Genomic DNA, 23,837 nt, shown 5'->3' with positions numbered 1-23,837 from the left:
ACCATCACACCTGGTGATGCATTTTTATAAACAAAAATGAGGTTGGAAAGAAAGAGTCTGGGGTGGGGATGCATGGCAATGACACTCTCTGCCAGGTGTAGGTAGCTTAGTGGCTCTTGCTGAGAGAATACAGACCACATGTTCCTCACTCGTAGCCTTCACTATCAGGAAACTTATTGGCCTGTCCATCATTTCAGATGGGAAAACTAACATCTATAGTGGGTAAGAGAGTTTCCAAAACAGATGGAAATCAGAGGCAGGCTACAATCCATTAGAGTATGTCTTAGATTGTTGATAAAGAGAATTAGTGTGGATGGATCCTGTCACCAGAAGCAAGGTGAACTACAAAGGTATCAACGTTAAGCCCATCAGGCAGAAGAGTTGTGATTACACAGATGCTGGTGGCTGGTCAAGTGCATGGGGATAGCGATGACAGAGCTCTGGGCTGGGCAGTGGGAGGAGAAAGGTCACCACGCAAGTAGGATCTCCCCCTAAGGAAGAGGTTGGGGTTGGGGTCATCTAGGTAGACATAGCCTGCAATGGAAAGCTACAGGCAGAAACATGCATCCAGCTGCAAAGATGAGGGATCCTGATGTGGTGAAGATACTCCATTCCTAAGTCAAACAAGGGCAGAGGTGTCCTAAACACCGCATGGCCAGGGCCCTGTAAGGATATGATTCTGGTACTCTTTGCACATCTATTGTAAAAGTCACTTAAGATTATTCTTGTAGTGAATGCTAATAAGAATGAGCTGTGGTGGGGAGAAGAGAAGAGATAAGAGGTGGAAAATCTTATATGGTAGACATAGACATAAAAAAGAACACAAAGTTTAAAATACCCAAAATCATTATTTTCAAGTCCAAAATATCCATGTAGATTAATGGACACACATCGACTTTAGGAGAAAACATTTTATCTTCTCAATTTCAAGTAGGAAACAGTGTTCTATATCATTGTCAACTTGGAATGTATAAGAGTGTAAAAACAAAAAAAGTGTAGATAATGCAACAAGTTCCAAAGGACAAAAATCCCACACACTCATAAAGTTTACAGTTGGCTAGGCTTACAGTACCTGTAAGTTGGTACAGTTACCTGTGGTTGGTGTACCCATGAAACTTAGAGAAGAACCTACTACTGTAATGTTCTTAAACCAGTCTAATTCCTAATCCACTCAGATACTTACCCACTTATCCTTATACCCACAGGTAAATGTAGTCCTCACCCATCACCAAAAAAGTGTTTTTATCCAGCAGAGAGATACATCCCAGAAAATCCTAACTGATCAGAATACCGAGAGTAACTGAGCTTTGTGGTATCCTGTTCTAGAAACATGAAGAATAGATAGAAAGATTGGAGCAAACATAGGATAAGGACCAGGATGCCTGCTAAGGGACTGTGTCTCCTATATAGGACAGGGAGGCTGTGCCCATGATAATAATGCATTCACCAAAACAAGACGTGAGTAATTCCAACACCAGTGGATGTGCTAATATGGGTGGGGAAAATCTCACAAGGCCCCCAGCTCTTGATAAAGAACTACAGGCAATTAATGACTTCTGAGAAAGGGAGATTTAGTCTTTCCTAGTGATGTGCCTTAGAGTTATTTTTCAACACCAAGTGGTCATTTCTAAAAAAAAAAATATGCATATGAGTAATATTAAGTGTTCATCAGGCGGTGCTTATATATTTGCATGTATATGTGTGTGTGCAACAATAATAGGTAGGGTGGAAGAAAACAGTAAAGATAGTGTATGAAAATAGAAGGAAGGCTTAGAGGTAGAGAAGGGGGAAGAGGAGTGAGGAAAAGGAGTGGGGAACCAGCTATGGCAATGGGGATTCAAGATAAAAGTATGTCATACACGTCTGAAAAATATAACAAAACACATAATTTGTTCAATTAATAAATGGTAATAAAAAGAAAAATAATACAGTAATTTGAGAGGGGAAAATAGTCAGAGCAAAGAGTATAGTCATTATTAACCCGGAGAACCTTAACTGGACAATTTCTTATGGAGGTTTTATCAGATAAGAAAAAAGAAAGACCAGGAAGCTGAGTTAGGAATTTTCAATTGAAATACAACCTGTAATATTATCAAGTAAGAGATTCTTTTTTTTTTTGTTTTTTTTGAGACAGGGTTTCTCTGTAGCTTTGGAGCCTGTCCTGGAACTCCCTTTGTAGACCAGGCTGGCCTCAAACTCACAGAGATCTTTCTGCCTCTGCCTCCCGAGTGCTGGGATTAAAGGTGTGCGCCACCACCGCCCAGCCAAGTAAGAGATTCTATCTTAGTTGTGTATAAGCAAGTCCTTTTCCTAGTGTAGGAGAAACTGTTTTCCTTTGTGTGACAAGATATAAAGATGTTGATTATTTTTTATTGTTTTCTGTTTTTCAAGACAGGGTTTTTCCTGTATATCCCTGGCTGTCCTGAAACTCACTCTGTAGGCCAGGCTGGCCATGAACTCACAGAGATCCTCCTGTCTCTGCCTACTGGGATTAAAGTTGTGTGCCACCACCACCCGGCTGATACACTGATTTTTTTATGTGTGCATTGTATACTTTTTATTTTAAAATCAAAACATATGGCATTAGAATAAACTACAGTTTATAAAAATTATCCATGGAATTTCTTACAAAAATCAGCTAGTGCCATAACCAGCATGGTCTTTCCATATTAATAGCAAACGACTTGGAGAAAGTGTGTGTTAGCCTTCATGGTACAAACAAATTGACAAACCAAATAACGCTAATCAGCTTCACTTGGGAAAAGCTACCAGAAATCACATCCCATGCACAGGTAACAATCTGCTTGTGCGGATGCGTTTCCTGCTTTTAAGTTCACATGCGTGAGTTGTTAATCCTCGCTGGCTTCCCCTCGCAGTGACTTAACAACACCCTTGCCCCAAATCAAGCATTATATGCTCAGGGAATTCAGACTCATTTAATTATTAGCCTAAGTAAAATATAATTGTGCAATAAATCTGCAGGGAAGGAGAAAAAAGCAAACAGCCATCTTCAAGGCAGAGAGAAATGACATTTGGATCAACTCCTGCCTTGGTTCATCTCATACAAGTCTCTCTTCAGTGGTATTATTCCTCGAGGTACTTGAATGCTACGGAGGATGGGGAGACGCTTACTAGCTGAGCTCTTTGGTATGATGTGTGCTGGACTGAGGGTCAGAGGCGCTAGTCTAGAACAGTCTCCACAAGGATACCATTATGTGCCTATGGAAAATACACATTTTCAGAAACCCCGTATAAGGGGCTGAAACAATAACTCAGTTGGTAAAGCTCTTGCCTTACAAGCATGAGTTCATGAATTTGGCCCCAGGACCCTTTGTAAAACGCTGGGCATCGAAGTATGCTCACAACTGCAGAGCTGGGAAGGCAGAAACAGGAGACTTTCTGGGACTTTCCCATCAACCAGTCTGGCCGAGCTAGAAAACTTCAAGCCAATGAAAGACCCTACTCAAAAAAGGTGGATGGAATTCTTAAGGGTAACACCCAATGCTGTCCTCTGGTCTCCGCATGCCACCTGGTGCACGCCTTCATCCCCACACATACCAAGCATCCTCCATCCGTACCAAGCATCCTCCATCCGTACTTTAAAAGTTCAGTTGAGGGAGGCAGAGGCAGGCTGATTTCTGGGAGTTCGAGGCCAGCCTGGTCTACAAGAGCTAGTTCCAGGACAGGCACCAAAGCTACAGAGAAACCCTGTCTCGAAAAACCAAAAAAAAAAAAAAAATTTCAGTTGAGGTGTTTTAGACCATGTATACGCTAAAGCAAAATAAATGTCACCCATAGCAGCAGCATGGTTTCTCCCAGTCTCCTCCCTTCCAAACAAGGCCTGAGTCCGTCATCTCTTATCAGATGGAAACATTAAGGAAGACAGTCGAGACTGGCATATGCTAGTAGATCTAATTTCCTCCTGGCTCCACGGCCATATCTCCCTGAACACACCTAATCTCATCTAATTTGCTCTGAAGATTATCTCTAGCTGCTTTGCCTCTGAACTGCCATGGAGAGTCACTGCTGAGGCAGAGAGAGCCATCCTCGAGATCTCTGTTAACCCGGGCCACACTCACCACCTTTCAGCAGAGCTAGCATTCATGGCTCTTCAGCATCTCAGCCACATACTCACCACCCTGCCTTTGTATCTCCCCGAAATCCCAGGAGACTGAGTAATACCTGTGGTTTCTGCTTTGATTTTGGAAGAAAGGATCCTCATATTACCTTGTGCCTGGAAGGCCTTGCTCTAATCAAACGGCAGGATCCCACCGAGCTCACTTTCATCAGGGTAGTCTTTGTGGAGCCACTCAACCTGAATTATATCTCGCTATGCCAGAATCATAATACTTCTCTTCTCCATCTCCACGGGCATTTAGAACTTTCAATATAATACTATAAATCATGTGTACACATCCATACATCTTTATACCCTGCAAACATAGATAGGTTTGTACTCTATGTATGTGGGTACACATGTCCACTTGTGTCATGGGCTGAGGGTTAGAGTTCAGTTTGCTTCTCCTGTGCAATTGCCCCTGTGCAATGACAATTGGATGACAATAACTGAATCCCAGGGTGAGAGTGGCTACTCTTTAGGAGGAGGGGAGCACACAAAACAGTGGGTACCTGAAAACTAACACAGAGCTTTATCCAGACATGAAGACTTCTGGGGTCTTATCCTTGGATTTGGTCTCTGGAACCGTGAGAATGAAGTAGTCCTGAGACACAGTACTCTTTGGAGCATCCTGAGCGGACCAACTCAGCAGACAATGTCTGAATCTAGTGTCATCATAGCCTCCTGGACAGTCGGTCATGCAACACTGTTGGTTCTTTTTACCTCTGCCTGAGTCTCTACCACATGTCAGAAAGAGGAATGGATAGAAAGGATGTGCCAGCGAGTCATAGATCTGAGTCTAACTTGAAGTTTGCCCAAGAGATGACAAGCAGACATAGGAAAAAAAATTACAGCCAATCTCCTTAATTGAGACTCAGCTTAGCCAGGTGATCTTTAAGTGTCGTCACAGAAGGACACAGAGGACAGTACGCAATTATGCAAAAGCACTTAATAGAGAAAGTACAGGCTGGTCCTGGATGCCCTGGCTTCCCCACCCTAAAGAAAGTGAATCATGGCCCTGGGTTCCTCGGAATCCCTAACCCAGTTTGGTCTGACACCTCGTGCTTCTGGGTCAGTATGAGGATGCAGATGTTGCTGGGAGTAAGCCCAACACCCTTGTCCTGTCCATTGCTTCACTCCTGTCAGAGTTAGTAACACCTGCCACTGTTTAAGTCTCACCCTTCCTGGACAGTCCCCATGGCTGCTTTAGCCCCTCTTCTGGCACACGTGGCAACTCTTGTGGTCTGGCCAGGTGGGAAAGGCTCCTCAGCCACCCAGGCTCCTCTTTGCAAGACTGCATGAGAGTGCGTGTGCGTTGGCATCTCCTGCCTTACAAGCTGACGCCGCGCATATAAATGCATGTTTGTGGATCCCTGCCCTCCGTGCATTATGCCTTATGTGAAGGGTTTTGATGTGTAGTGAGCTGATCATAGGTGGCATTTCTTGGTTTTGTCTCAACCGTTTATACCAGGTCACAAGCGAACACTGTGCCAAGAATGCAGGGTTTTAAATTTAGCATTTTAAGGAAGCCCCAAGTAAAACTGTCGGACACCCAGACAGAGCACACTGAGCCTGGTTCCATGGAGCTCTCCATCTGCTCACTGTAGCGGTCAATTACTGCATGAGAGGAGGGAGGTTCATGCTCACCAACAGTGGTATGCATGGGACAGGCTAAAGGGCTCCATCTCCTCCCAACACCAGGAAGTCATCTCTTTTATTCAAATGTTACTTAATTTCATATATTTTATTAAATTTATGTATGTATTATATGTGTGTGTGTGTGAGAGAGAGACAGACAGACAGATGGACAGAGAAAGAGAGAGTAAGAGAGACAAAGAGAAAGAACAACAGACAGAGAAAGAAGCAGAAAGAGAGAAGAGAGACAAAGAGAGGGAGAAAGACAAACAGAAAAAAGGGAGAGTAAGAGAGAGACAGAGAAACATGGATTAGGAGAGAAGGAGATAGGGAGGGATGGAAGAACAGACAGAGAGGAGGACAGGCAGAGAGGGAGAGAGAGACGAAAGAGAAAGGCTGAGAGGCAGGGAGAGGTCACACACATACCTACACACAGAGATCGTATGCATACACGCCATGGCACACTGCGGAGGTTAGATGACAACCTTTTCATGGTCCTCCAAGGATTGAATTTAGGTAACCAGTGAATAAAAACCATTATCTTGCTAGCTCCTAGATTCTTCATGCCTCGGTTTGCTCGTAGGCTGTGTGTGTATGAACTTGTGGAGAGTTCCAGGAAGCTACATGCATTGATCACCCTGACCCACACCACTGGGGCCTTTGATTCTGTTCTGCCTTCTGGAGCTCATACAGCAAAAAACTAAGACTGGGGTTTAAGACTGGAAATTATTCCCTCCCAAGTCTGGAGGGCAAAAGGCCAAAACCCAGGCATGAGGTGATCTGAACCTTGGTGATTTCCATGCATGACTTACAGATGGTGCCGGCTGTGTGGCCTCACCTTGGGGGAGAACCAGCTGGGTCATGCTCCATCTCCAGGCTAATTGCCAAGGTAGTCACAGTAGAGTGTGACAACTTCTCCACAGGCAGCATTGGGGGACACACAAGTCAGCTGCAGTGTGGCCCTTTTAGCCCCTGGCATGCTTGGATAGCTCTGCCAGAGGTGGTGTCAGATTTCAGAGAAATTCTGAGATTGCAAAAAGCTTCTGTGACACATGGGGACACACTGTGTGTGGCAAATTTTTGCAAAGTCACGGGTGTGAATTACTTTTCTCCTTGCTGTGAAAAAAGGACTTTGAGTCTGTCATAGAAGACAGGAAGTAGAGCAAAGCCATAACAGAACAGTGCTTGGCAAGACGAAAACCCTCAAGGACACATGACAAGTGACCTACTTCCCCCAGCCAGGCTCTGCCTCCCAGTTTCCACCACTTCTCAATCTTCTGTGTGGAGAATTACCTTACTGATCTCTTCAGTGTCTCTCAGTCCAGCCAAGGTGGCAGCCGCAAGAAACCATCACACTTGGCTTGGTCAGTTTCTGGCTTCACAAATGCCCATGAGCCCCAGTGAAGCTACAGATGTTCAGAGAACCTGCTCCCTGGACTTTACTGTAAAGTATTCCTCTGCTATGAGCCTGCTATCCACCTGTCCTGACATGGCCTAGCCTCCCGCACCTTGGAGACCCAGGAACCATCACAGCAACATTGTTCACATGTTCTGCTGACTGCCCTGCCCTGAACTGTGGCTTCCTTCTGGAAACACTGTGCATAAGGTTTCTTCTTCTTGCTACCTCTTCTTGCTCTGTGCCAAGAGGACGAGGCTCTATTCCCTTACACTCCAAGCTAGCAGGCACCTTGCCTCTTGGTCTCCTTGTCTGGAGTTTCTGTGCCCAACGCTCTGAAATAGACCTGTGCCTGCATGTTCTTGCACCTATGTGGCTCCTGGCCTGTTCTCCCGCTGTCGGACACATGGCCGAGGTGATAGCTCAACCCTGTCACTACTAGTGCTAGACACACTATTTCCCTTCGGCCACATTTCTCTGCCCATCTTGGCCCCCAGATCTGAGCTCCCTTCTCCTCAGGACCCTAATTCATCACCTTTGTCCCCTACAAATATATCTGGGGAGAGGGAATCTCACTTGAGAAAATACCTCTGTAAGATTAGCCTATAGACAGTCTATTAGGCACGTTCTATATTAACGATTGATGTTGAAGAGCCCAGCCTATGGAGGTACCGCCAGGGAAGGTGATCCTGTATAGCATAAGAAAGCAGGCTGATAAAGCCAAAGAGCAAGCCAGTAAGCAATGTTCTCCCGTGGTTTCTAGTTCAGCTCTTGCTTCTGAGTCCCTGCTTTGAGTCCTTTCCTTGACCATCTCTTAGTGAAGGAATATGACCTGAAAGTTGTGACCTAAAACAAGCCCCTTGTTCCCCAACTTGCTTTGGCTCGTGGTGTTTAATCACAGCAATGGAAACTGGGGAAGACACATCAGGAAAGTTGCTCCATTCCTTGAGGCCAATCCAGCTACACCCTTCCCTATTCGGGCTATTCCCATTGGAGCCTCCACAGTCACCACTGTGGGCAGTGCCAGTTTTGTCCCAGGTACAACCATTTCAGGCTGGGCACTCTGTTGGAATCTGAGGTAGCTGAAATAATACACTCACACCTTGACCCCTGTCTGAAGATCCTCTTTCCATCCCTGACATCCTGCCGACTCCTCCTAGCTAGTCTGATATGACGTTTGGACCCCTACCATCTCTGAGAACTCAACACTGAGTCTTTATTTGGTTGTTCAAAAATCCCAGTCTGTACCACCAGTATTTTCTGAATGTCACATTTATGGCTATCTACAGCATCTCTGTCAACTACATTAGACTCACCTGGGTGGGCTTGTCTTGCTTCATACGCCTTCTGCAAGTTGTTCCTCCTCCAGTCCACTGCCTCTTAGCAAGCAGGTTCCATCTTTTCGTCTTGACTCCTCAACCACTGGGAGAGCCATCCAGTAAAGCCACCATCACCTGGACTGCTCCCACCATCATCTGGACTGCTCCCACCATCATCTGAAGTAGACTGCTCCCACCATCATCTGAAGTGGACTGCTCCCACCATCACCTGGACTGCTCCCACAATCACCTGGACTGCTCCCACCATCACCTGGACTGCTCCCACCATCACCTGGACTGCTCCCACCATCACCTGGACTGCTCCCACCATCATCTGAAGTGGAGTGCTCCCATCATCATCTGGACTGCTCCCACCATCATCTGGACTGCTCCCACCATCACCTGGACTGCTCCCACCATCATCTGAAGTGGAGTGCTCCCACCATCACCTGGACTGCTCCCACCATCATCTGAAGTGGAGTGCTCCCACCATCACCTGGACTGCTCCCACCATCACCTGGACTGCTCCCACCATCATCTGAAGTGGAGTGCTCCCACCATCACCTGGACTGCTCCCACCATCACCTGGACTGCTCCCACCATCATCTGAAGTGGAGTGCTCCCACCATCATCTGGACTGCTCCCACCATCACCTGGACTGCTCCCACCATCACCTGGACTGCTCCCACCATCATCTGAAGTGGAGTGCTCCCACCATCACCTGGACTGCTCCCACCATCATCTGGACTGCTCCCACCATCATCTGAAGTGGACTGCTCCCACCATCACCTGGACTGCTCCCACCATCATCTGGACTGCTCCCACCATCATCTGAAGTGGACTGCTCCCACCATCACCTGGACTGCTCCCACCATCACCTGGACTGCTCCCACCATCACCTGGACTGCTCCCACCATCATCTGGACTGCTCCCACCATCATCTGAAGTGGACTGCTCCCACCATCACCTGGACTGCTCCCACCATCACCTGGACTGCTCCCACCATCACCTGGACTGCTCCCACCATCACCTGGACTGCTCCCACCATCACCTGGACTGCTCCCACCATAATCTGGACTGCTCCCACCATCATCTGAAGTGGACTGCTCCCACCATCACCTGGACTGCTCCCACCATCACCTGGACTGCTCCCACCATCACCTGGACTGCTCCCACCATCATCTGAAGTGGACTGCTCCCACCATCATCTGGACTGCTCCCACCATCATCTGAAGTGGACTGCTCCCACCATCACCTGGACTGCTCCCACCATCACCTGGACTGCTCCCACCATCATCTGAAGTGGAGTGCTCCCACCATCATCTGAAGTGGAGTGCTACCACCATCACCTGGACTGCTCCCACCATCATCTGGACTGCTCCCACCATCATCTGAAGTGGAGTGCTCCCACCATCATCTGGACTGCTCCCACCATCACCTGGACTGCTCCCACCATCATCTGAAGTGGAGTGCTCCCACCATCACCTGGACTGCTCCCACCATCATCTGGACTGCTCCCACCATCATCTGAAGTGGACTGCTCCCACCATCACCTGGACTGCTCCCACCATCATCTGGACTGCTCCCACCATCATCTGAAGTGGACTGCTCCCACCATCATCTGGACTGCTCCCACCATCACCTGGACTGCTCCCACCATCACCTGGACTGCTCCCACCATCATCTGGACTGCTCCCACCATCATCTGAAGTGGACTGCTCCCACCATCACCTGGACTGCTCCCACCATCACCTGGACTGCTCCCACCATCACCTGGACTGCTCCCACCATCACCTGGACTGCTCCCACCATCATCTGAAGTGGAGTGCTCCCACCATCATCTGAAGTGGAGTGCTCCCACCATCACCTGGACTGCTCCCACCATCATCTGGACTGCTCCCACCATCATCTGAAGTGGAGTGCTCCCACCATCACCTGGACTGCTCCCACCGTCACCTGGACTGCTCCCACCATCATCTGGACTGCTCCCACCATCATCTGAAGTGGACTGCTCCCACCATCACCTGGACTGCTCCCACCATCACCTGGACTGCTCCCACCATCACCTGGACTGCTCCCACCATCACCTGGACTGCTCCCACCATCATCTGGACTGCTCCCACCATCATCTGAAGTGGACTGCTCCCACCATCACCTGGACTGCTCCCACCATCATCTGAAGTGGAGTGCTCCCACCATCATCTGGACTGCTCCCACCATCATCTGGACTGCTCCCACCATCACCTGGACTGCTCCCACCATCATCTGAAGTGGAGTGCTCCCACCATCATCTGAAGTGGAGTGCTCCCACCATCACCTGGACTGCTCCCACCATCATCTGGACTGCTCCCACCATCATCTGAAGTGGAGTGCTCCCACCATCATCTGGACTGCTCCCACCATCACCTGGACTGCTCCCACCATCATCTGAAGTGGAGTGCTCCCACCATCACCTGGACTGCTCCCACCATCATCTGGACTGCTCCCACCATCATCTGAAGTGGACTGCTCCCACCATCACCTGGACTGCTCCCACCATCATCTGGACTGCTCCCACCATCATCTGAAGTGGACTGCTCCCACCATCATCTGGACTGCTCCCACCATCACCTGGACTGCTCCCACCATCACCTGGACTGCTCCCACCATCATCTGGACTGCTCCCACCATCATCTGAAGTGGACTGCTCCCACCATCACCTGGACTGCTCCCACCATCACCTGGACTGCTCCCACCATCACCTGGACTGCTCCCACCATCACCTGGACTGCTCCCACCATCATCTGAAGTGGAGTGCTCCCACCATCATCTGAAGTGGAGTGCTCCCACCATCACCTGGACTGCTCCCACCGTCACCTGGACTGCTCCCACCATCATCTGGACTGCTCCCACCATCATCTGAAGTGGACTGCTCCCACCATCACCTGGACTGCTCCCACCATCACCTGGACTGCTCCCACCATCACCTGGACTGCTCCCACCATCACCTGGACTGCTCCCACCATCATCTGGACTGCTCCCACCATCATCTGAAGTGGACTGCTCCCACCATCACCTGGACTGCTCCCACCATCACCTGGACTGCTCCCACCATCACCTGGACTGCTCCCACCATCACCTGGACTGCTCCCACCATCACCTGGACTGCTCCCACCATCACCTGGACTGCTCCCACCATCATCTGGACTGCTCCCACCATCATCTGAAGTGGACTGCTCCCACCATCACCTGGACTGCTCCCACCATCACCTGGACTGCTCCCACCATCATCTGGACTGCTCCCACCATCATCTGGACTGCTCCCACCATCACCTGGACTGCTCCCACCATCATCTGAAGTGGAGTGCTCCCACCATCACCTGAACTGCTCCCACCATCACCTGGACTGCTCCCACCATCATCTGAAGTGGAGTGCTCCCACCATCACCTGGACTGCTCCCACCATCATCTGGACTGCTCCCACCATCATCTGAAGTGGAGTGCTCCCACCATCATCTGGACTGCTCCCACCATCACCTGGACTGCTCCCACCATCATCTGAAGTGGAGTGCTCCCACCATCACCTGGACTGCTCCCACCATCATCTGGACTGCTCCCACCATCATCTGAAGTGGACTGCTCCCACCATCACCTGGACTGCTCCCACCATCATCTGGACTGCTCCCACCATCATCTGAAGTGGACTGCTCCCACCATCATCTGGACTGCTCCCACCATCACCTGGACTGCTCCCACCATCACCTGGACTGCTCCCACCATCATCTGGACTGCTCCCACCATCATCTGAAGTGGACTGCTCCCACCATCACCTGGACTGCTCCCACCATCACCTGGACTGCTCCCACCATCACCTGGACTGCTCCCACCATCACCTGGACTGCTCCCACCATCATCTGGACTGCTCCCACCATCTCCTGGACTGCTCCCACCATCACCTGGACTGCTCCCACCATCATCTGGACTGCTCCCACCATCATCTGAAGTGGAGTGCTCCCACCATCACCTGGACTGCTCCCACCGTCACCTGGACTGCTCCCACCATCATCTGGACTGCTCCCACCATCATCTGAAGTGGACTGCTCCCACCATCACCTGGACTGCTCCCACCATCACCTGGACTGCTCCCACCATCACCTGGACTGCTCCCACCATCACCTGGACTGCTCCCACCATCATCTGGACTGCTCCCACCATCATCTGAAGTGGACTGCTCCCACCATCACCTGGACTGCTCCCACCATCACCTGGACTGCTCCCACCATCACCTGGACTGCTCCCACCATCACCTGGACTGCTCCCACCATCATCTGAAGTGGAGTGCTCCCACCATCATCTGAAGTGGAGTGCTCCCACCATCACCTGGACTGCTCCCACCATCATCTGGACTGCTCCCACCATCATCTGAAGTGGAGTGCTCCCACCATCACCTGGACTGCTCCCACCGTCACCTGGACTGCTCCCACCATCATCTGGACTGCTCCCACCATCATCTGAAGTGGACTGCTCCCACCATCACCTGGACTGCTCCCACCATCACCTGGACTGCTCCCACCATCACCTGGACTGCTCCCACCATCACCTGGACTGCTCCCACCATCATCTGGACTGCTCCCACCATCATCTGAAGTGGACTGCTCCCACCATCACCTGGACTGCTCCCACCATCACCTGGACTGCTCCCACCATCACCTGGACTGCTCCCACCATCACCTGGACTGCTCCCACCATCACCTGGACTGCTCCCACCATCACCTGGACTGCTCCCACCATCATCTGGACTGCTCCCACCATCATCTGAAGTGGACTGCTCCCACCATCACCTGGACTGCTCCCACCATCACCTGGACTGCTCCCACCATCATCTGGACTGCTCCCACCATCATCTGGACTGCTCCCACCATCACCTGGACTGCTCCCACCATCATCTGAAGTGGAGTGCTCCCACCATCACCTGAACTGCTCCCACCATCACCTGGACTGCTCCCACCATCATCTGAAGTGGAGTGCTCCCACCATCACCTGGACTGCTCCCACCATCATCTGGACTGCTCCCACCATCATCTGAAGTGGAGTGCTCCCACCATCATCTGGACTGCTCCCACCATCACCTGGACTGCTCCCACCATCATCTGAAGTGGAGTGCTCCCACCATCACCTGGACTGCTCCCACCATCATCTGGACTGCTCCCACCATCATCTGAAGTGGACTGCTCCCACCATCACCTGGACTGCTCCCACCATCATCTGGACTGCTCCCACCATCATCTGAAGTGGACTGCTCCCACCATCATCTGGACTGCTCCCACCATCACCTGGACTGCTCCCACCATCACCTGGACTGCTCCCACCATCATCTGGACTGCTCCCACCATCATCTGAAGTGGACTGCTCCCACCATCACCTGGACTGCTCCCACCATCACCTGGACTGCTCCCACCATCACCTGGACTGCTCCCACCATCACCTGGACTGCTCCCACCATCATCTGGACTGCTCCCACCATCTCCTGGACTGCTCCCACCATCACCTGGACTGCTCCCACCATCATCTGGACTGCTCCCACCATCATCTGAAGTGGAGTGCTCCCACCATCACCTGGACTGCTCCCACCGTCACCTGGACTGCTCCCACCATCATCTGGACTGCTCCCACCATCATCTGAAGTGGACTGCTCCCACCATCACCTGGACTGCTCCCACCATCACCTGGACTGCTCCCACCATCACCTGGACTGCTCCCACCATCACCTGGACTGCTCCCACCATCATCTGGACTGCTCCCACCATCATCTGAAGTGGACTGCTCCCACCATCACCTGGACTGCTCCCACCATCACCTGGACTGCTCCCACCATCACCTGGACTGCTCCCACCATCACCTGGACTGCTCCCACCATCATCTGGACTGCTCCCACCATCATCTGGACTGCTCCCACCATCATCTGAAGTGGACTGCTCCCACCATCACCTGGACTGCTCCCACCATCACCTGGACTGCTCCCACCATCACCTGGACTGCTCCCACCATCACCTGGACTGCTCCCACCATCATCTGGACTGCTCCCACCATCATCTGAAGTGGACTGCTCCCACCATCATCTTAAGTGGACTGCTCCCACCATCACCTGGACTGCTCCCACCATCACCTGGACTGCTCCCACCATCACCTGGACTGCTCCCACCATCACCTGGACTGCTCCCACCATCATCTGAAGTGGACTGCTCCCACTATCACCTGGACTGCTCCCACCATCACCTGGACTGCTCCCACCATCACCTGGACTGCTCCCACCATCACCTGGACTGCTCCCACCATCACCTGGACTGCTCCCACCATCATCTGGACTGCTCCCACCATCATCTGAAGTGGACTGCTCCCACCATCACCTGGACTGCTCCCACCATCACCTGGACTGCTCCCACCATCACCTGGACTGCTCCCACCATCACCTGGACTGCTCCCACCATCATCTGAAGTGGACTGCTCCCACCATCACCTGGACTGCTCCCACCATCACCTGGACTGCTCCCACCATCACCTGGACTGCTCCCACCATCACCTGGACTGCTCCCACCATCATCTGAAGTGGAGTGCTCCCACCATCACCTGGACTGCTCCCACCATCACCTGGACTGCTCCCACCATCACCTGGACTGCTCCCACCATGTCTGTCCTTATCTACTTCCACCCTTGTGTAGAAGCTCACTGTCTCTGGGGCTACAGTTCTGTCTGTTTCCCTCTAGTTCTTACTCCTTATCTATTCCCTCCCTACCTGCAGCCAGGGGAGCCTCTCAAATAGCCCATTCCATAGATCACCGTAGGTTCTAGGCCTTCTAGGGACTTGCCTCTCCCTGCTGCTCACAGCCTACACCCACCCATTTGAGGACACTGGGGAAACTGTGCCAACTGCTGCCCCTATTGCGTTTTTCACCTCTCCTGCAGCTCCTTCTATTCTGCTCCCTGGTTTCTGGAATATTACAGATACTGGCTTGCCTCAGGACCTTGGCCTGACTTCTTTTCCCACTCAGATCTCCTCAGATCTCCACAAAGCTGTCTGGGACACCTGGTCAACCCCAGGCCTCCGAGGCTCACTGTTTTATTTTTCTCCTGAACTCTATCTCTGTCAGGTAGGCTTTTTCCCAGGGCACCTCTCCCACCTGACCCCCACGGCACACTCCCTCTGGCCTACTTCATTCTAAACGGTCTCAGATCGCGTGCATTAATTAATGCGTGCACTTGATGCGCCCTCTCGAAATGCATCTGCTAAAATGTGTTTTTTTTTAGAGGCAAGCGCTGGGTTCTCTTTTCGCTCTACACTTAGAGTTTGGGATACAAGCTTTATGATTATTATTTTTTTTCAAGCAAAGGAATAAACAAGACTGATAATGTCCAGTCATTAAAAAAGAGTTCAATAGCCAACAAAAAGACAGGTATTAAAAACAGGCAGTTACTATTGACAAATAAACTTTGTATATAGAGGCAAGGCATGACATGGGTGGTTCAGCTCTGTGGGAACTTACAGTCCCTCCTATTCCTACAGAACCCAAGGATAGAATTTTCCAGCTTTTAAAATGTATGTATGTGCTCCTTGCCTGGACAGAACACTAGAGCTGACCCTGTTGGCAGAGGCAAGGGTGATCTGGTCCTGAGGTTTAGAGAGTGGGTTAGCTGATCACACCTCCTTTGTCTGCCATGTCATGGTGAGGGTGAGGGATAGATGCCCTCCTCCCCTCACCCCTGCCATCTGTGGTGGGTGAGGGAGCTGACCCTCCCCCCTTACAGCTGCGGCACTCGGGAAAGTGAACCCTGCACCTCACCTGGGCCGAACAGTAGAGCTCACCCTATTGATGGGAGCTGGGGCGGGGGAGTGGCGGGGTGAATTGCCCCAAGAATGTGAGCATGGCAGATCTGGCCCCAACCCTCATCTGCCATGTGGTATTGTGGGTGGAGAAAAATGCCCCCCCCACCCAGACTCTCACTGCCTGTGGCAGGTGGGAGAGTTGGCCCTGAGGTCCTAAGAGCAGGAGAGCTATATCTAGCCCCCACCAACTCCAGCACTTGGGATACAGGCCTTCAGGATAACCCAACTGTGTTGCCCAGACAAGGCGCAGGTGTGGGAGAGCAGACCCCTAGGATGAGAAAGCAGAAGAACCGAGCCTGCTTTGTGCTCTCCGTGCTGGGGAGCTCACCCTGGTGGTGAAGACAGGGAAGAGCTGTCTGACTGACAAAACCCTTGCAACCACCCAGGCCCAGAACCAGGGTTATGAGTTGGCCCACCCCAACATCCACCCAGTCTATGATCTGTGGGAATGCATGAAGGGACCAGCCTGCAAACCCAAAGCTGCAGGATCTCCACCACACAGTAACAACTGAATATCTAAGAGAGTCCCAGTGAGGGCCCAGCGTGGATAGTGTAGTAGAAACCAGAAGCCTCTGACCAGGTTGCATTCACTCTGCAATGAACACTTACTTGAGCATGAAGACATATGGATTAAATAAAATGTATGTATAAGAAGGATTATGATGCTGCTCCTCACTAGGAAGTGGTCCCCTAAGGATTGGTCCTTGCCCACACACTGGCATAGAGTGCGTTCCTAGAAGAGGCAGAAACACTGCACATCAGCCCCCAGAGCTACACAGGGATGCTCCGAATGCGCCTGCCCAGGGCAGCGGCCATAGGCATCTGCAGAGCTGTGGAGCAAGTGGTTCTGAGCACTACAGCTAGCCTGCGGAGGGAGGGAATCTGGGTTATAAGCAGGGAAAACAAACCTGGAAGAGACAACGGTGTCACTGCTCTGTGAGCACCAGGAGGTGAGAATTATATAACAAAACTTTCCATCCACCCACTCCTATGGTTGGAAATCAGAAGGCATTCTTGCTGGTGGTTTAAATATTTTGCCTCTCAGAAAGTTTTTTGAAAAAAATGGAGCTGGCCTGATGGTTTAGGGGATAAAGACAATTGCAGCCAAGCCTGACCCTAGGACCCACGTGGTAGCAGGGAGACAACTGATTTTTGCAAACTGACCTCCAGCCTCCACAGGCATGCCCTGCAGCAGGCATGCACGCACACGCACGCACACGCACGCACGCACACGCACGCACGCACGCGCACACACACACACACACACACGCATGCACACACCAAATGTAACAACAACAAACGTAAACGGTATCAAGACATACTAGAACACTAACCACGTGATTATGGAATGAGCACAAAAGCCTGGGACTCAAATATAGATCTTTCTCTGTGCAAACGAAAAGGAGGAAGGCAAGCCTAAGGTAAGACCAAGAAAGGAAAGGGGGGAGGGGAGGAGCCTATTGAATTTTAAGTACTCACGTGTCACTGGAATTTATTTTCAAAATGAATTCATTTTTCTTCTAAAACCCTAGAACAGGGAAAGGGCCACCCTTAATTACCGTGTGAAAGGTCCTGGTTTCTATTTTCAGACTTGGATGCATTTTGTTCCCGGAAAGCTGAGCTCAATTATTTATTTATTTATTTTTTGTTTCCAAAGTAATTTCTTTCACTAGGGGGGAATAGTCTGAGAAAGGAGGTCTCGTGTAATTAAAGCATTTTTTTTAAGAAACAGTCAATATCAGCACCACCAGCGCAGGTGCACGGACCGCATGAGTGCTAAGGATGCTACCATGCTGGCCTGCCATACATGTAGATCTTGCTGAAGCCTCCTCTCCTGCCAGCTCTCACATCGTCCTGCCTATCCACTGAGAGATGGAACGCACAGATGCATGAGAATGCTTCAGAAGAGTTTCCCACAAGGGGGTGATGATGCTAGGCATGGCTAGGCCCAGGGGTCACCCCCTGAGATCCCCAGAACCCCTCCTAAGAAACACCTGGCAAGCTCAGGGCTAGGAACGGGGACAGGAAAGCTACCCCATAGAAGCACTACAGTTTTGGATAAAGAGCAGTTGGGGAGTTGCTGTTCCACACAGGACAGCAGCTCCAGGAACACATGCATGTCACCATAGTGAACTTGAGCTCTGTCTTAAAGGAGGACTGAGCAGGATGCTCAAAGGCAGGTGGCTATGCAGGTGTAAGTGTGTGCATTATCGCATGCAGGTGCAGCTGAGCCGGTCTAGACAGTGGATTTGCGGAGCCGTACCCCTGGCTTCTGCATTGTGGTTGCTTCTGCTGAGAGTCCACTAACCGAACACCCCAAAGTCCAGCACCCCAGTAAAGAGCTATGTGGATGTAGTTGAGGTAAGAATCGCAAAGCTTGGGGAGGGGGTGTGGCATCCTTGAGGTCATAGTAGGGACCAAGCTACTTTAGCCTGCTGGTGTTTACAAGATTCGAGCATCAGAATCTATCTGTCCTCCCTGCCCTCCAGGGCCTTCTCTTTGTTCTCACTATAGACAGTTTCCACTTCCCTTGCTTTCCAAATGCCTGTTAGACGAATTTCCGCAAATCTGACGCAGACATACTCCCCATGGCCTCCTATCAGCCCGTCCTTCTGGACCGATTGTCACATAACAGCACAATTCCTGTTCCGTTTGTTCCCCTTGCTTCCAAGTCAAGGGAAGGTCTTAGCCACCCCTCTCTGCCTGCACTCCCAGCATCTTGTCCTTCAAAGCCACGCTAAACGATCCTGTCCTCACTGACTGCCCTGCCTATCCACGGCTGTGACAGACTGTGCTTGACTTAACGGTGGTGTTTCCTGTTCAGAGGGGCTTCCCACACCACAGCGCACCACAGACACTGAGCACATGTGCTGAGAGGGAACGCAGCCTAACAGGAACAGAACGACAACTGTTCCTGTTCATCAGAGTCTGCTGTAACCATTGTCTATCAGGCACAGAGCATACAGGGCACGTGACTCGTCTCCCCACACACCTCCTCTGAGAGCACCTGCCTACTGCATCTGTCATGCATTTCCCACGTACCACCACCATGGCAGAGCGAGGTCCAAGTTGCAGGTGCCCATGTGCGGCCCCCTGTTCTTCCTATCAGAGCCATTCAGCTGCCGCGACACAGATAAGGCAGAGCTTGAATTTTACAGATATGGCAGCTGCTAATTAATAAAGTCTTTTTACAACGATGGAGAGACAATCTGACGAATTCAAGAATGAAAGCTCCGGAAGACAATCACGTCGGGGTAGAGACACCACTGCCTGGTAATGTCTGCTCCTCTGCTTCTTCCCAGACACCTTGCCATCACCATGGTCCTCAAGCCCCTAGGACTGCTGTGTTTTCCCTAAGTGTAGCCTTAGCTGCTGACCTGAGAACCAGAACTTTGAGGGGACTGAATTCCACCTCCACACTACCTCAGCTCACAGAGACGTGGCTTTCGGCTCCTATGCTGCCCTTATTCTTCCTCCCTCCTTCCACCTGACTGCTCTTTCTACCAGTTCAAGAAACAAAGCTTGTTTAACCCACACCCTCCCTGGACTGTCCGTCAAGATCAGCAAGCCTCTCTAGAGTTCTGGGGCTTAGCGAGGCACACAGCATTCACGATCTGCATTTTGTCTTTATCTCGTACGCTACATTCTGATTCATTGGCTGGTATCCTCCACACCTGGTAATGATGTCAGCACAGCAGTTCTCAAAGGTGGCCCTTGGGAAAACTGTTTTCTTTTGTTTTGTTGTTTGTCTGTCTTCTGCAGCAGAAAGGATAGCAGCTTCATAACCTGTAAACGTGACCTTATATCTGAAAGGGAGAGGAGCCGGAAACACTCAGGTGCCGCTCCTGTAGGCACTGGCAGCTTCTCAAACCTTCGCTTTGCTGATGAGTGAACAGGAAGAAGCTGTTCACTTTTTAGGGGCGTAACTGGTAAATTCCCAATTCTGGCCCCATTCGCAGAATAGCTGAGAGAGTTTTAATAGTATGTGAAAGACTAGTAATAATAATAATAATAATAATGATAATAATAATAAAGGAATGAGCATATTACTACCATTCTTAGATTATAAAAGGGTTAAGAACGAGTTCACAGCATAATCATAAAAAGTAGAGTTATGTTCTTTGCAAGAAGAAATTAATAACAATTAAAGACAAATGTTTAAGAGAACAAGGCAGTGCTGTGACTGATCATTCAACCCAAACATCATGGTTTGGGGAGAAAATCCCTAATTTATCCTCAATAAGTTGTTTTTAAAATACAAAATAGAAAATTAATTTTTCAAAATACCACTAGACATCTGTCCAACATAGCACATGGAAGCAAGTTCTTTGTTAGTTTAATTCTTCATTTGACTTTAAAATGTAAAATAAATTAGCCCAAGAGAGAGAAAGTGAACACACAGGTCCCCACCTGTATCAGAGGCAAGATAGCAGCCATATGTAGTTCATCTGTGGTTTGTATGTGATGTGGACCTACCGTGTGTACATACAACATGTTACACACATCAACTCCTGCATGCTCCGTACAACCTTGTGGTCTCCAGATTAATTTGATAGATGGGGAAACTGAGTCTCAGAGAGGACACTGATCCCAGATTCCTATGTAGAAGACCAGGTTTTCCTGCATCACCTGGTGCCAACAGATGTTTCTGTTATGACCACATGATTTCTCAGTCACTAAAATGTTTTCATATGAAAAACTTTGAAGAAACACATATATAGACTGAAAAACAATCAGCCCCACAAACGCTTTGATGAGCACCAGTAGTGTCAGCTGACCAAAGCCACATGTGGCTATACATCATATTCTAGAACCACATCCTCGTGGAAGTAAATTCCAGAAATCATATCATTGTATCCTGAAATGTTGCAAAAGCAACTTCAAGCATGTAGATTTTATCCTTAAACACAAGCAGGGTAAGGGCAATGAACAGTACCCAAAAATCTACATCATATTCTGTAATATAGTGAAGAGATCTACAATAGCTATGGCTTTAAGTTTTAGGATAAATGTGATATACTAACCTAATGTCTCCTGGCTAGAGTATATATGTGTTCCATAAAAGGAAAACAGGGAGGCAGTAGGAAGTTAAAAGTGAGGTGTCCTTTTAAGCAGAGTCAAAGAAAAGTAAGACAGACAAGACACCAGGCAGTGGCTTCAGGCAGCCAGCAGAGCCTCCTCTTTTCTAAATTGTCCTTCCTCATCACAGCCCCCTCTACCTGTAATGTCCATGAGGATTGCTTCTTGCCACACTCTGAAGTACTCCTCAGGGCATTGGTCCCCTCTCCCAGCCCCCAAGATGGGCATCAGGAGAGTCACTGGGTCATGTCACCTCATCCGCACTTCAAGTCACAGTGGCACAGGAGGCTCCACTGTTTTCAACCCCCTTATCTGTTTGCTTTTGTTGGCATGATGCTGTAGGACTCCTGCAGGCTCTGGCAGACACCTGAGCCCTTGGACGATGAGCTGAAGCTCACGGCAGCATGTACTTTCCCTGTATTCCAGGGCTGCTCCCGAGTGTGACCATTGCACGGAGTATTGTGGGAAACATCTGGTCACATGTGCAGAGCACTGCCATCATTTAATCACTGAACATGAGCAACCAGGAAGAAGAAGAGGAGTGGCTTACATGGGTATCCGAGAAGGACGGGTCTACTAGATGAAACAGAGATGGGAATAAGCAGCCAAGACTTTTGTCTTGTTTGGTTTGAGAAACGGTCACAGAGCAAAACATGATGAAATCTCAGAATGGATATTGTGCACCATGGAAAAATTATTTTAGAAATGCATTTATTAATACAGAAAGACATGGGAAGTAAAGAAGAAAACGTATAGAATGACATAGCTCGATATAAAATTACACATGTAATCACTAATAATAATATAAAATTATGCATGTAATTCTAAACTAGTGTTAATGGTAATTACAACTGAACTGAGGTTCTCAGTGCTTTATTGTTTAAATCATTTTAATATCTAATTTTTCTATTGTGTGTATATTAATCATGTAAAGAAAATCATTTTTAAAAGACTGTCTCTCTAGCAATTTGGTATCAATGTAAACAGCACTATTCAAAGGACAACTGTGGACGACAGAGGTCTCCAAAGAAAGGGAAAGTGAAGACACAACTCTCTCAACGAGTATGATTTTTGAAAAATTAAAAATGAATTGTGTAGTAAACAAAAAGCTTTTCAAGCCTGAGAGACTGAAAGGTCTCTTCCCTTCTCACAACTTTGATGAGAAGTAAGTGAGTCTCACTGATAAGAACAGTGCTGTGCATTTTCATCCTCAGGCTTAGTGAAGAAGGCAGAATCCCAGAGGCCCCAGCTATCCACCACGGAGTCACTATGGGATGTCAGGACAACAGGAGAACTTCACACGCTCCCACCTTACAGGCCAGACAATCAGTATGCTTCCATCTCAAGATGAGGCAAGTCAGACACAAGGCTGCCAAAGATGTAACCTTGTGGAAACAGGGGGCCGTGGGACCAAACTGGGCTTTGGGTGTGAATGGATACAATGGACTTGGTGTCTGGAGAAGGTATTGATCAGGCAGGACAGACACTTGAGTTGAGACACAATGGAAGGTATGAGAATAGGAGTGGCTCTGAGTTAGAAGACCCATAAGCATCAAAGTATCAAACACAAAGATTGGTGGGAAAGAAGTTGACTCAACCGGCCTCATCTGAACATGGCCATGGCTGTACCATGTACGGAGTTCTGCAGGAGTTCACGCACACCTAACGAAACCACGCATTTCTATCAGATTGAACTTACCACCATCCGTGATTCCTCAGTTGTCAACACAAAGCCCAGCGGAGAACTGCACACCTGGACCTCAGCAGCAGCCTCTCTGTGACCCCTGTGCAGGAGAGAAGAAGAGAACATGGTGACCGGACATCCTGTGTATGAGTCATTGAGCATGGCCAGCTTCCTGGCAACTTAGTCCATCTCAGCAGGCGAGGGGAGACTCTGCACTACAGCTGCCTGCACAGCTCATCCGGGCACTGTTGCAGGGGCAGGCTCTCCAGCTCCCTTTGTTGAAGGCATGGTACTTTAAACAATAAAGGCACAATGGTTTGGGAGGTCCTTCTGCCTGTGCCCTCATTACAACAGCGCATTCTCTGCTAAAGCGAAAGAACCCAGGTCAGGCCTGGGTCTCTGGCCTCCTTGAGAGGCCACCAACACAGGGACAGGAGTCAGAGGCTTGGCGCCCTAGTGCTGGACACGGGTTAGGAGGTGATTGTGTCAAGACAGCAAGACAGATGCAGCACCTGCTGCAGAGGGTAGACGACCCTAGGGCCCCAGAATCAGCTTGCATACCTAAGGCCACGCCAGGACCACCTCTTTGAAAAGAATAACAGACAATTGGAAAAATAGAAGCAAAGCAACCTGGGAGGAGGGAGGAAGCTTCTGCTTTGTCTTGTGTTCTAGGCACACATGAAACTCTGGACTGTGTGAGGAAAGGACAGGACAGTTCCTGCGGCAGATTAATTCAACTTTTTGCA

The 23,837-nt window shown here is 49.6% G+C and overlaps 1 protein-coding gene across 36 annotated transcripts in view; it reads right to left on the bottom strand.

Annotated features, from left to right (window-relative positions):
* Positions 1-23,837, bottom strand: part of Myt1l (myelin transcription factor 1 like) — a 407,676-nt gene that overhangs the window by 346,793 nt on the left and 37,046 nt on the right. For all 36 annotated transcript variants that reach the window (XM_075984142.1, XM_075984156.1, XM_075984147.1 and 33 more), the window contains exon 2: positions 23,107-23,191. The gene's annotated coding sequence lies outside the window, so the exon portion shown is untranslated. The remainder of the gene's footprint in view (positions 1-23,106; positions 23,192-23,837) is intronic.

The sequence above is a fragment of the Microtus pennsylvanicus genome, chromosome 8 (assembly GCF_037038515.1).
Source record: "Microtus pennsylvanicus isolate mMicPen1 chromosome 8, mMicPen1.hap1, whole genome shotgun sequence".
Lineage (NCBI taxonomy): Eukaryota > Metazoa > Chordata > Mammalia > Rodentia > Cricetidae > Microtus > Microtus pennsylvanicus.
This window is presented reverse-complemented; position numbering and strand designations above follow the sequence as displayed.